Here is a 15,047-nt window from a genome sequence, read left to right on the forward strand (position 1 = left end):
ACAGATATGCACACGGCTTTATTCTTTTTTATTCTTTCGAGCAAACATTAAGGGTAGAAATGCATTCTGAGATCAGAAATATCATTAAAAAACTACATATTTACCTAATCTGACAAGTTCGTTATCTAAAACATGGCTGGGCTTGTCACCTGACTATAGATTCATATTTACAATAAGAGTTACGCCCCGTGTCTCATTACTAATATTTTCTTATATGACGAGACTAATCCTATCCGTCATAACAACTCAATATGATATGTTTTACGGTGCGACCGTTGGGGCGAGCACAGCATGTGATCAAACAATGAATTATGATAAAACAATGAATTATTAAATTAACAACGTTAATGAATTTGAATGCAAAAAACAAAAAAATAATAATAATAATAATAAAAACACACCTTTTTCAGTAAATTTTCATTATTCATAGTTTATAAGATTTGTTATAATTTATTTATTTATAAGTAGAAGCGTAGTTTAATCTCAGATACAATGTTGTTCAATAATAAAGATTTTAATATAAATGTTGCACTGTATCTCCTATGTAAAGGATATAAGCCAAAAACTGTCCATTCTGTTAGAGAAAAAACTGATCGAGGCCCGAAGGGCCGAGATCAGTTCTTTCTCTCACAGAATGGACAGTTTGAGGCTTATATCCGACTTAAAACATTATCCTCTTTTGTTTTAAGAATGGACTTCAACAGGTACTTCAACAGGTACACCAGTAGACAATGAAAATAGAGCTATTTATAACCACCCTAACAAAAAAAGCAGTCCTGAGTAGAATTCTGTTTCTGTTGTCTACTTAGTGGACAGGTTCAGGTGACGTTTTAGGTATATCTTGAACTGCATGATTTTTCATTCATTCACACAACTTGTGTTTTAGTATCCTCTGATGGAGAAAGCATTTTCTAAAAATAACTCAGTCAAAGTGCAAGGATGATTATGAAAATCATCCAAACACGGATGGTGTTCTAAGTGACATTCTAGATATAGAGGCTGGGCCAGATTTTGATTTTATTCAGAACTGTGTCTTTTCTGATATCTCTGATGAAGATATGATTAACGCCAGTCAAGAGGTAGAGAGCAATAATAGGTTTTTAAAACCTCTGAATCAGCAGGATTTGGATGACTTAATACGGAGTGGTTTATCTAAAAAAATGGAGGCAAAGTCAAATCTGGATTTTCCTGATTCCACACATGTATACAACTGCATTTGGATTATTTTCCACTCATGTACCAGTGCATTTGAATTATTTTACAGAGTAGTGTCAATTCATTTGGATTATTATACTAGTATTTCAAAGCATGCTTAATTAAATTTCATTTTGTTCTCATATATATGGCTTTGCATGGTATTTGTTTTATTACACGTCACCTGTACCTGTCCAATAAGTTTACAATTACTATCCATTATTTTTTACTGGGCAGATTTCACTGTCCATTCTTTAAAATAATGGACAGTTTTTTAAACTTATTGGACACTTAGAGGTAACGTTTTGGATTTGTTTTCAAATCTACAAGTACTTTATGCTATATAATAGTTTAAAATAACAAAGGATTGCATAACGAAAATGTTTTAATTTAAAGTGATTGTAACGTCCGTTCATCCCTTTTTTTTGCAGTAGACATTTTTTTTAAACTTCAAATAAAAATTGCCTCATCATAGAGCCCCCCCCCCCCGTTAAAAAAATAAAATTCAATTTTTTTTTCAATTTACACATACAAAATCGACTCATCATGGATTTGCCCCTCCACTTTTTCAAAAAAAAATGTTTAATTTTTTTTTTCAATTTTCGCTTTAAAATATTTGCTTATCATATTAAAAGAACATGGAGCCCCCCCCCCCCCCCCCACCCACCCGCATGTTATAAATGGAAGTGAAAATAAAGAAACCATTGAACTGCCAAACAGCTGAAGGATTAGAATTTTCATGATTTCTTTTTCTTTTTGCTGCCATCCACCCACCTCTTTTAAAAAAGCGAATATACGTTTACGTTCCAGGAAATTGCCGTAATTATAGTGAATAAAATAAGTGTGAGCATTCATCAAAATGAGTGCAAGTTACAAATGTTTCCTGTTTCTGAAGAAATGTCCTCATTCTTCAGCTGTTCTTTAGTTTAGCCTTTGCAAGATATTGGGAAGATTTTGGTAATTTCAGCAGATTTACAATAACTTCAGTTAGAGAAATTTCCCCTTGTCAGTGCTTATTGTGACGTCAAATCTCACGTTGGTTTAGTGTCGCCTGACTCTTTAAAACTCCACTAAGAAATAAAAGTACGCGAAGTATACTGTTTTATTTACTTTAAAAAGCATTATGTTCTTAAAATCACACATCTTATATGCTTCTCAAAATTTTACTTTGATTCTCGCGAGAACGTGAGGTTGGAAACCATTGATACTATGAATTGTGGGTCAAAATTTACTGACGCCGAACAAATCTATCGGATCAATGTGTAAACCTTTGTGACGTCACTCGATTATTTTTGATTGACAGTGTATTGAAGTGAACTTTAGTGGTGGTACTGACTGTATTTCGTATACATCGTATGTTGATTAAAATGTAATAACTACATGTGATACAGCACATCTGTGATTGGTTGCTTACTTTACAAATAATATGTTTTAATGTGCGACCGTTTTGGCGAGTGCAGCATATGATCAAACAATGAATTATGATAAATCAATAGAAATAAAATTAACAACGTAAATAAATTTGATTGCAAAATAAAATAATACATGCCTATTTTGTTCAGTAAATTTACATTATTCGTAGTTTATAAGATTTGTTATAAGTAGAGCAATAGTTCAATCTCAGATACAATGAACAATGTTGTCGAATAATGAAGATTTTAATGTAAATGTTCATTGCACTCTATCTCCTCTTTTAAAGTGATTGTAACGTACGTCAGTTCATCCCCTTTTTTTGCAGAAGACATTTTTTCTTAAACTTACATACAAAAATTGACTTATCATAGACCCCCTCCCCCCAATGTTAAAATTGGTTTTTTTTTCAATTTGCACATAGAAAATCGACTTATCATGTAGTTGCCTCTTTCACTTTTAAAAAAGAAATAATTTTTAATTTTTCTTTTTTACTTTACGCTTACCCAACCATCCACCCAACCACCTTTTAAAAATGATGCTATGTGTACGTTCCTGCAAATTAACGTTACCTTAATTATAGTGAATAAAATAAATGTAAGCATTCATCCAAATGAGTGCAAGTTACAACTGTTGCCTATATTTGAAGAAATGTCCTCATTCTTTAGCTTTGTAAGATTTTGAGAGAAATTTCAGCAGATTTACAATAACTTCAGTTAGAGTAATTTCCCCTTATTGTGACGTCATGCAAAGTTCACGTTGGTTAAGTTTCGTCTGACTCTTAAAATTAAAACTTCCCTGTGAAATAAAAGTACGCGAAGCATACTGTTTTATTTATTTAAAAAGCATGATGTTCTTAAAATTACACGTTTGATATGTACTTTGATTCTCGCGAGAACGTGAGGTTGGAAACCATTGGATCTATGAATTGTGGGTCAAAATTTACTGACGCCGAAAAAATCTATCGGATCAATGTGTAAACCTTTGTGACGTCACTCGATTATTTTGATTGAGAGTGTACTGAGGTGAACTTTAGAGAGACCATTGACTGTAACGTTATGTCGTATACATCGTTATTGTTTTTATTGTCTTGCCGATTATCGTGAGAGTGTGGAGTGCAGGGTTGTCTCTAAAAGTTGAAGTAGAAGGAGGAAATGAAAAAGTAGAAGGGGGTCTGGGGGTCTTGCTTATAGCTACATTGTGTTTAAAATGCAAAAATAGCCGGGTAATTAAGGCATTAGAGGTTGGGGGAATTCCCCGCCTCCCGGGTCTTAGAGACAACCCTGGAAGTGATAAAAATTGCCATGATTACAGGGAACTACTTGGACGATTAAAACAATGCATTACTGGTCCGATTTTCTGACGTCAAACAAATTCGTTGAATGAATGTGCAACTAGTCCAAATTTTCTATTCACACACGCCTTGCCGGTAGAGCTTGCTTCGTGCCGGCGCGGCGCGCCGGTGAGCTGCGCCCGCTACAAATAACATCTTTGTTGTTTAATTTAAAATTATAAATTTCAATTTGATTGCATGTAATAACTGTGATACAGCACTTCTGTGATTAGTTGCTTACTTTACTAATATAAGTGCCATTTTTGTTGTTTAATTGGAAATTATAAATTTCAATTTGATTACATGTAACAACTGTGATACAGCAAATCTGTGATTGGTTGCTTACATTACGTATACAAGTGACATTTTTGTTGTTTAATTTGAAATTATAAATTTCAATTTGATTGCATGTAATAACTATGATACAGTACATCTGTGATTAGTTGCTTACATTACGTATACAAGTGACATTTTTGCTGTTTAATTTGAAATTATAAAATTCAATTTGATTACAAGTAATAACTGTGATATATTGCAAACTTGTGATTGGTTGCTTACTTTACAAATACAAGTAACAGCTTGTCAAATTGTAGTTATATCTACTTTACTGTGTGAACATGACTTAATGAGTGCATATTTAATTAATATTATCAATTTCTCTAATACATAATAAATCAAAGGGTTCAGCTTTTCATGTCTTATGGTTAATATACTTGGTTATTTACATGGAATGAATTTATAATTATCATATATCAAAATAGACTATAACTGGCCTGGTTAACCAGTTCTAAATTGAAAATAATTCAAATTTATTTTAAATTTCCAATGTAAAAATACCTGTTTGAAATTTTACCGATTTAATAACGAACAAATAAAATTTTTATCTGTGGATTAGGCTTAAAAAAAAGTTGTATGTTTAGGGTAACCCGACCTAGCCTACAAAAATGCCCCATTACTACCATTTTTAGATGTCTGTTTTTATCCAATTGTGAATTTTATATTATTTCTATTAAAAAATATGTTTTTAAATATGACACAAACAAGCATTTTTAGGATTTATGCAGAACAAAAATAATAAAATTTTAAAAAATCCCTACCTACCTAACGTAATTTTTTCATAAGTGTTACCCTAAACACAAATTTTTTTATAGGCCTTAGAGAAACTCAAAATTTAAAAAATAATACATGTAAGTGGAATGCTCTTAAAGGAAGTGAACATGAAAAAATTATCAAGGGCTCAAATTTGTCTGTTTGATGTGTATAATGATATCTGAAAACCGTTTAGACAGAGCTTTCCTCAGTAAAAAGATATACCACTTAGAATAACTAATTCTTGCAATCCATGAGCGCCGCCATATTGTTAAAATCATTACCTCCCTGCTGGGTTATCTCTAAACATCTAAGAGAGGGCAGCACTGATGCTGCCGTCAATGAGACACATTGCAGTTTTACACACGTTTAGTAACAGAGATAAAATGCCATCATCAAATTGTGAATGGAAACTTGAAAGGAATGTAAAGAGTTATCATTTTAAACAGTGTTTATGGAGGAAGATTTTGGATCTCAGAATGATGCATTCCCACCAGCAGTTAAATGTGACATGTAACTAGAATGGAATGTCCGTGGATCAGTGTTATTGTGACCTATTTTTTCTTGCACTCGGGAATTTCTTGTTTATGAGTTTGAGCATTATGTGTGCTACATAAATGAGCACACAAAGTGCATTGCACAGCATCCTGACTTTTAAAAAGTGTCTTAGTCCTGTTATTCTTCTGACAGCATTAACAGAACCGGCGTACATATCATCAAGATCTTATGTAAAAAAAAAAAAAAAAATCAGAAAAATTTCCAGGGCATTTGAATAAAAAGTAACAGTAAGAAACCCCACAAAGAAAATGAAATTACAATTTTATATTAATTGAAATTGAAATCTAAAAACAGCATTTTATTTATGACTGCCACATACATCTCCGTACAAACATCTGGAATGTGATGGTTTTATATTTCACAAATTAATTTATCTATTCATTTTTTGTACAAATCATAAATAGTTATCTGAGGTTCATTTATAGAAATGCACTAAATCCTTGTCTTCTCTTGACAGTACACAAAATGTTTCTTCACATCAAGGCATATTTTTTCTTTTATCAACTCTTTTATCAACTCTGTACATAAACACTGGCCTAGTTCCAACATTGACCCAGTCACCAACAGCAATGTGGCTTATCTACGTCAGAGAACAGATGCATGCTGGGAAATAATGGATTACCTCCATAAATCTTTCACTGAGAGTGTTAAATTGATAAAATCTCTTTATAGAAATAAACAAAAAGGTAACAGACCTCATTTTTAAGTTTCAAAAGGCTTTTAAAATTTATTAAGCAACAATTATTTTTTTCATGTTCACTTCCTTTAAACAATCCTGCAATTCCTGGTAAAGAAAAGTTGGTTTGTTTGAATGTTTCCAACCCCCCCCCCCTTCCCCCCAACTTCTACTTTCATTCACATAAAACAATAACACTGGTCCATAAATTTTCATTTTCAAATGTTTCAGTGCCGCATGGCAATAAAGCTTTTATCTAGTTTATTAGGCTATAGAATCGATTTCTTTTTTACTTCAGTCAAAAAAAAATCACAGGGTTACCTACTTTCGCTTTTGCATAACATATTCATTTATAAAAACATCTGAAGTAATACCGTAACGATTGATATCGTTATATAAATCATTTTCTGGTATAGAACAAAACAGCCCTAATTTTTTCCCATATATGAGCTGCGAAAAAATTGAAAAATAGCAAGAATGTAACAAGTACATCCATGGATTTAATTTCAAATGAAATATTAAAGCAAATGAAGAATACCGGTAGAATTTTCAGTAGCTTGCTGAATTGCTTTATAGGGTATTCAATTTGGTCAGCAAGGAATCGCATCAGGTTTTAATTTAGGTCTTGTGGTGTGCAAATATTTACTAGATAAAACTCACTTTCTTGAAGTCATAACTGAGTACATTGTATATATAATTACCGGACCAGGAATTAGACCTAATGTGACACCTGACTTACCAAATTGTATACCCTATTGAGCAATCCAGAGAACTATTGAAAACTCTACTGGTAGTCTTGTGATTTGCTGTATTCTTCTTTACATAAAAGTGCTTTGTGTTAAGTTTCTTAAAATTGGCCAAGTAGTTCTGGAGAAGATGCTGAAAATGTGAAAAGTTTACAGACAGATAGACGGACATACGAACGGGACAACAGACAAAATGTCATCAGAAAAGCTCAGGTGAGCTAATACAAAAACTGAAAATATCAAAATTTATAGGATTTGAACATATGAAATTGCATTTTAAAATATCATATTTTTGGTGGGAAAATAGAACACAAATCACAATACTTTAATAAAATTTCTATCTAGTTTTTTGATGAATGATTAAATAACCAATAAATTTTGGCAATGTATTTTAATGAAATAATTTAACAACTCAGTTTTGGAGGTTATATATTCATGGGGAATATTTGAAGTGACACTAAACATAAGTGTCATTTGAAAATTGGTTGGCACATACATCAAATATCAAAAATACATTTTGGGACTCTTTTGACAAACAAACAGGTATAGTAAATGTACATAAACACTAAGAAACCCACTAAACTGCATGCAATATACATTTTAAAACACGTCTTAAAAGTTCAAATTTGAACACACACTTCTGAAGTTATAAAGCTGCATTACAAAGCAAGATGATATGCTATATTTTTCCCCTCACAACAAAATAAGACTTCAATTTTAAGTTAACATAATGTTTTGAATGAAACATAGAATATTCCCCCACCAGATACAAGTAAGAGGTCACCAAAGCAGTATTGCACCCATAGTAAAGATCCATTCCTGTGGTCAAGCGGTCAAGTTGTCTTATCATTTAGTTTAGCCTTTGATTACCGCAACGGGATGTAGCTTTATGGCATTTCAGCTAATGCCTGCCATGTGACCTGCAAACGAATATGAAATGAAATTATATTAAATACAAAATCTTAGAGTCAGGAACAACATATTTTAGATATCATGATATCAATTGATATCTACAAATATTTAGTTGTGACTACTGCCTATACTTACAAGTATCTACAACATCTGTAACATTTTTGTAGGATTCAGGTGCCTGTGAAAAAGCAAAAATTGAAAATGAAAGTTATGAAAAGAAGAGGAACTAGAGCAAAGCTCGTTGCAAAGCAACGAGTGGGTCTTCCGTTAATGTCGGCGTTTTCCAACGGAAGACCCTAAAAAGAAACCGAAGAATAATAAGAGGGTCTTCCGTTGAAAACGGAAGACCCTAATTAATATATATATGTGGCATGTAATATGCAAAAGATCCAATGTTACCTTTAATACCACCTCCAATCTAAAACCTTCTCAAGCATTTTTGACATTTAGAAAACCACTTTTAAATGTTCATGTAGTAATCATGACATCCATTTTCACAAACACCATGATAAATACATATACATGTATTGTATCGGTACTATTCTTTTGAGGCAAGTTAAACTTCTTTAAATCCAATGGCAGGTGTAAAACTCAATCATAATACAAAAACGTACATGTAATATGTAACTCTGCTTTAGTCCAAAACCTCAATTGATAACAATCAGTATTATACATACTAGTACTAGTTGTTATTCAAATGCTGACATAATTTTCAAATTGTTTTAGGAAGCGTCTTTGCTTCTTAACACTTTTGATATAAATGGTGGGGAAGAGTAAATGGATAAAAAAATTTAGATAGCAAAGATGTGAGTGCTTCCACAGTGACCGTACCTCCTCCATGACCAGCTTGGGTGAAGCCACTCTGATGCCGATTCCTTTCTCCTCCAAAGCTGACAGGACCTCCGTGTAGTCCAGACTACGCCGGGACTTGGCTCGAGATAAAGCTCGACCCTTTAGAATTTTTTTTTTAAATCCGAAGTTAAGCGTATAGTTTTGACATTGATATAAGTAATACAGCAATGTTGACCATATTCAGTAATTAAAACCTTTTTAGGACTGCACTTAAGAATATTATTTTTTTAAAATAACAAGAAATTCAATGTAGCTGTTCACTTACAGCTCCGTGGCACGTGGTTCCGAACGTCTGTTCCATTCCCTGCTGGGTACCAGTCAGCACCTAACTACAAATTCCCATGGTTCCTCCAATCAAAACAGGCTGTCCAGTCAGCTGATCATTTAAAATTAATATAAAATCTAAAGTACACATGCATCACACATCAAAGAACCAACTCAAATTACATGCATTTTAATCGAAAAAGTGAAAGGGGGATTAGAAGATAATTGCAATGAATTTTGAATAGGTGCAAAATCAAATCAAATTATTCATTACGAATGCCTCAATCTAAATGTGTTTTCAATAAATCATTTGTTTTGATGCTAGTGATATTAAATTTACTTTTTTGTAAGCAGCACAAGAAGATGATACATGTACATGTAGCATTAATGGCTCAGTTTGCATTGACCTTCGGTTAAAAGTTTTGTCATTGGACCACTTCCTAACCTGGTAGTCCACAGGAATGAGGGGGTGGTGGGGAGAGAAGACCCGGGTGGAGCCCTTCCTGTGAACCAGTAAAGTTTTCTGTTTCCCATCCACAAAATGCTCCTCCACTTTGGCAATGTTGTGTGACACGTCATAAATCATAAACATGTCAAGGTCGTCTGGGGTACTGTCAAACATCTTTGCAAAGGCCTTAAAGAAAAATAAAGGAAAAACACTTTCAGTTTTAATGACTATACCGAAAATGCATTTGAACCATTTCCTGCTTTAAAAAAGCATTTGCTATGGTTTGATAAATAGTTGTAGGCGAGCATCAATTTTCATAGGCGTTTGAAACACACACTTCAAAAAAAGTTAAATAGAAAATGTGTTTTTTTAATAACGCTTTTGCTTCATTCTTTATTTCGATAATCATTTGGTTTCATCGATTGTTCCACTGAACAATAATTAATATCTACAAAAATTGGTGCTCAGCTAATAATGAAGAAATCACAGTACCTGTCTACAGAGGACGGTCATGTTGGAGCGATTGACCCATGCATTGTTAGCAGCGGTAGCCATTCCTCTGAGGTAGTCATGACTCTCCTGGGAGTAAATCTTGGCACAGGCCAGTTTTCTGTAATTAACGTTAATGTTCCCATGCTTCATTGCCTTCTCCATAGCAACCAGAGCATCTAAAAAATAGTAAATATCTGAGCTCGAGGCAATAAATGATTGCTTCGATAGCAAGTACGATAATCTTCATGATAGGGATGTTCTAATGAGTCTTACATAATAGGTTGTCACCTAAATAAATTTTACTTGGTTTATAGTAGCATCATCATGCAATTTTCCTGTCGGATGAATTGAAAATTAAATTTGTTGAATGCAAGGATTCCTTTACATATTCTTCTCAACAAAAACCAAACCAGCCCAGTTTGTGACTTTAACATATCTGGATCGTTGTTTTAAAAAATTATTATGTACTAAAACAGTAATCAAATAACGCACTGATATCACTGATTTAGCTTCATAAATACAAATATATAGGTAACTAAAACCTGACCAACACTACATGTATATCTCTGTCTACCTATGAGGTGTGGCATTTACCTGTTGCTACCTGGTGGCCCAACCCCCGACTTCCACAGTGGATCATCACACACACCTGTCCCTTACACTCGATGCCCATCTTTTTGGCGGCAAACTTATTGTAGATCTCGTCCACCACTTGTATCTCAGCATAATGGTTGCCAGCTCCCAAAGTTCCCAACTGAAATAAAGATCTCCGACACATGAAAATTGTTTAAATCACAAGGCTTTTTTTCTCAGAGACTCTGAGATTTCATAATTTTAAAAATAATTCTAAAGAGAAAATGATTCAAATTTTTCAATAAGTAATTTTGTGGTGAATTTGATTCAATTCTTGATATGTAAGGAATGTTGTTATCATCACTTAATAACTTCACTGACAAATAGGAAACAAGGTTTAGCATTTCATACCAAGTGAAGTTTTGATTTTTCCCACTAACCTGGGGTAGTTACCTTTCCTTAGACCGGCTGCTGATTTCCTTGGGGTCTGCCTGCAGCATCCTCCCGTACTCCTCACAATGTCCCTTGTCCTCCGCCCACGCATACCCTGACACACCAAACACTAAACTACATATAAAATATACATGTATGTATCCATGCATACCATGACATACTAGATCTAACAGTTTCTGCCAATGACCAACTCACAGTATGAATCTTGCATAAAATTGTGCAATTAATATACAGGCAAGGACAAGTAACTGACATTGGCATTCTCATGTGAAATTAACATGAACAGAGCCGGCCCCCATGTATTTCATGTATTTCATGATTTCATGAGGTATCGATCACTGCTATATTGTGACATATAATTTTCTTTTTCAAAATAAACCATAAAACATCACTAATCATGAAATCCTACATACATATATATCATAGTGACATACATAGATGTATATTTACATTTTCCAGTGCCTTTGCATGTGATAACACTACGTATCGATTTTGTACTATAAAACCCATAACTTAAGTTGAAGCCAAATTGAGGCACCAGAGGAGTTTGCTTATTTATATTTAAATATTTAATTGTACGATGGTTTGACATTATATGAATATAAGTAATAAGGAATCAATCTTTGAAAATTATGAGGTGATAATTTCGGTCGGTGCGTGATCAAATCTATCATAAAGCCCTCCAGGAATGATTCCTTATTTACTCTCCCAAAAAAGAAACGCAACATGTATTATTTTACAAGTTTTTGTCAGATAGAAAAATAAATTTTAGATACTTAATACATTGCGTGAACAGTTCAATAATTTTCATAATGATAGTCGTTGTGTTAGTTGTAATCATTAAAAAGACAAAATTCAAAACAAAAGGTTTAACGAATGTTTTGATGCACAAATACATCAGTATCTTGTGTGGCCACCGTTTGCTTGCAAAACTGTTGTAACTCGTCTCCACATCGATTGAATCAAACGTTGAATTTGGACCTGGGGTATTCTTTGCCATTCCTCGTGTAGTGCCTGCTGTAATTGCAGAAGAGTTTGCGGGGCTGGTTGACGCATGCGCACACGTTTATCCAACTGATCCCAGAGGTGCTCAATGGGATTCAAATCCGGGGATCTGGATGGCCAGGGTAACACAGTGACGTTGTGGTCAGCAAGAAAGTCGACAGTAGCACGTGCTGTGTGCGGTCTGGCGTTGTCTTGCTGAAAAACCTCTCTCTGTGTGTTGATGACTGGAAGAAGGTGAGGCTGGAGGATCTCGTCGCGATACATTTGCGCCGTTAAATTGCCAGGAACAAGAACCAGTGGCGTCCGTTGATTGTAGGAAATGGCGCCCCACATCATAACACTGCCCCCACCGAATCTGTCAACTTCTACAACACGGTTGTTTGCAAAACGTTCGTTTTTTCGCCTATAAACACGCACTCTGCCATCTCGGTGCTGTAGCATAAATCTGCTTTCATCACTAAACCAGATTCTTCTCCAATTCCTTAGAGTCCAGTTCCTAACTGTGTTGCACCATCCGACCCGCGCACGCCGATGTTGTCTCCCCAAGATGGAACCAAAATAAGGTCGTCTGGCTCGCAGTCCAACTTCTCGCAGGCGATTGCGCACTGTTTGTGCGGATATTCTGCGAAGGCCAGGTATGCTTGAAGCGGTCTGTGTTGCTGTAACTGTCCTGTTGCGTAGATGGAGAATACGTATATAGCGATCCTGTTGCGCAGTTGTAATATGCGGACGGCCAGTTCGCAGCCTATCATTTGACGTCATAGTCTGTAAATATCTCTGCCAGAGACGAGCGATGGTACTCCTGTGAACATTAAAATGATGAGCAACAAGATATTGTGACTCCCCAGCTTCGAGACGCCCTATTGCGATATTGCGTGAAACAATGTCTAATATAGGCATACGTAAAAACTGTCCTACAGCTAACAAGGGCAAACATTTAATTCATGCGATAGTCTTTTTTTGTTAACACACATCACACATAAAATTTAACAAAAATTTAGGCGTGCAAAGCGCTTTTCACTTTCTTGAAACACCAATCGAACAATGTTCCTATTTTTAATTTCGCAACAGTTACGGTTGATCGCACATCAAATTTTGCCATTTAAATTCATCCCTGGTAATATGGAAACCTAAGCATATCATTACAAAACTTGCTTTCAGTTATTTTATATACGAAAAATTATTTTGCAAAAATGATCCTACATGTTGCTTTTCTTTTTTGGAAGAGTATATATCATACTGACATACATACATGTTTATTATACTTTCATGTTAAATACTGAAATCTGATTGGTTTAGACGCAGTTGATAATCCGTTTTAGTACCCTTAGCGTTAGCAACACACTCAGCAACGGGTAACACAACGAATTGTTACATGCGCATAAATAATACGCGTACGGTTCGCCATGGAAATTACTTCATTTCTATATAAAACAGTAAAAAATCGCTAAAATAAAAACATTCAGTATAATTAAAAAAACAGTGCCTGTTTGGGAGGATGACAGTTGAAATTGACACCCCTCTAAAACCATTGTCAACCTCCGCCTCGCGGCGGTTGACAATGGTTTCCTCGGGTTGTCAATTTCAACTGTTACCCTCCCAAACAGGCACTATTCATATAATATCATACTGACCTACATACATGTATATCATATTGACCTACATACATGTATATCATATTGACTTATATGTATGTATATAATACTGACCTACATACATGTATATCATACTGACCTACATACATGTATATCATACTGACCTACATACATGTATATCATACTGACCTACATATATGTATATCATACTGACCCTCTATAAGTGACCAGTCCATGGCCCATTTCTAATGCCTTTCTAAATTCCTGTAAAAAATATTTTAAAATATAAAGTCAACGAAAAAAACACCTAGTAATAGGTTTCATCAAATTGGTAAAACATAGCAAAATGCAGAAACAGTTACCTTTTTAAAGCTTTATTGCTCTTTGTAATACTGAACTGAATTGGACTTTGTTTTTGGTTTTTCACGACGACTGACTAAAGTGTTACCATGGATCGTTGTCACGGGTGTTAGAACTATTATTTCAGCAATAAAAATGCTTTTAAAAAATATATTAAAATGTAGGGAAATATTATCGTTTTACTAACAGCGTGTCCGTTTGCTTGTCGGGTGGTGCTAAAAGTTGGTATGATGATTATCATATTACCCATCAATTGCTTGTTCGATTTCAATGATGTGATTGCTAATTCGAACATCAAACACAGAACGCAGAAACGCACTGACCAATTACATTCCATGAAATAAAACAGTCCGAAGCTTGTTGTTTGTAAAATCTATTAAATGTACATGCCTGGAAATACATTTTAAAACTTAAACTAGTGAATTCAACCAGAAGTATACATAGTTTGGTATTATATAAACGGTTATTCATCTATCGTTGAATAAATATAAAACATATGAATTATAAATAAGTGATTTTTTTCTTCTACGAATGCGACCGACCAACAAACAGAAGCATTTTGAGGACGTTTATTTCATTTTCATACATTGTTCATCTTCCTCTTCTTAGCGTTACTTAATGGCAGATGAGAAACAGCAACTGAAAATAATTACCCGCTATATGAAAATCATCGATAACCTCCACAATTTATATTCAGCTGGTTTCTATTGAATGAAAAATGGTTCAAGTTTTATTTTATTTTGTTTAACTACAATTGGCATTCAATACATATTCCTCCCAACATATTCTAATGACTTAAATCCAGCCGAGTTTGGTTTTAGACAAGTTCAAATTTTGTTTAAAACAGGAAAATACACCGCATTTTTAGCCCAGAATATAAAGGTTGCTTTGTATAGCGCATTTATTGAAGTTAATGTTCCCGACACATTAATTTTCATTTTTTTGAGCAACAAAGTATATAAGACCATCATTAAAAATATCTCTGTTTCCCCTAACCCGAACCCTAAAATTTGAAGTTTGGTAGGTAGGTAAATATTTTTTTTTCTGCCAGGGCAAAATATAAAATACATTATAAAATAAATTAATT

General features: G+C 34.1%; 1 pseudogene; it reads right to left on the minus strand.

Moving 5' to 3' along the window:
* Positions 1–7,861: 7,861 nt before the first annotated feature.
* LOC136274599 (RNA-splicing ligase RtcB homolog) lies at positions 7,862–13,836 on the minus strand (annotated as a pseudogene).
* Positions 13,837–15,047: the final 1,211 nt, after the last annotated feature.

Source organism: Magallana gigas, chromosome 4, assembly GCF_963853765.1.
Source record: "Magallana gigas chromosome 4, xbMagGiga1.1, whole genome shotgun sequence".
NCBI lineage: Eukaryota > Metazoa > Mollusca > Bivalvia > Ostreida > Ostreidae > Magallana > Magallana gigas.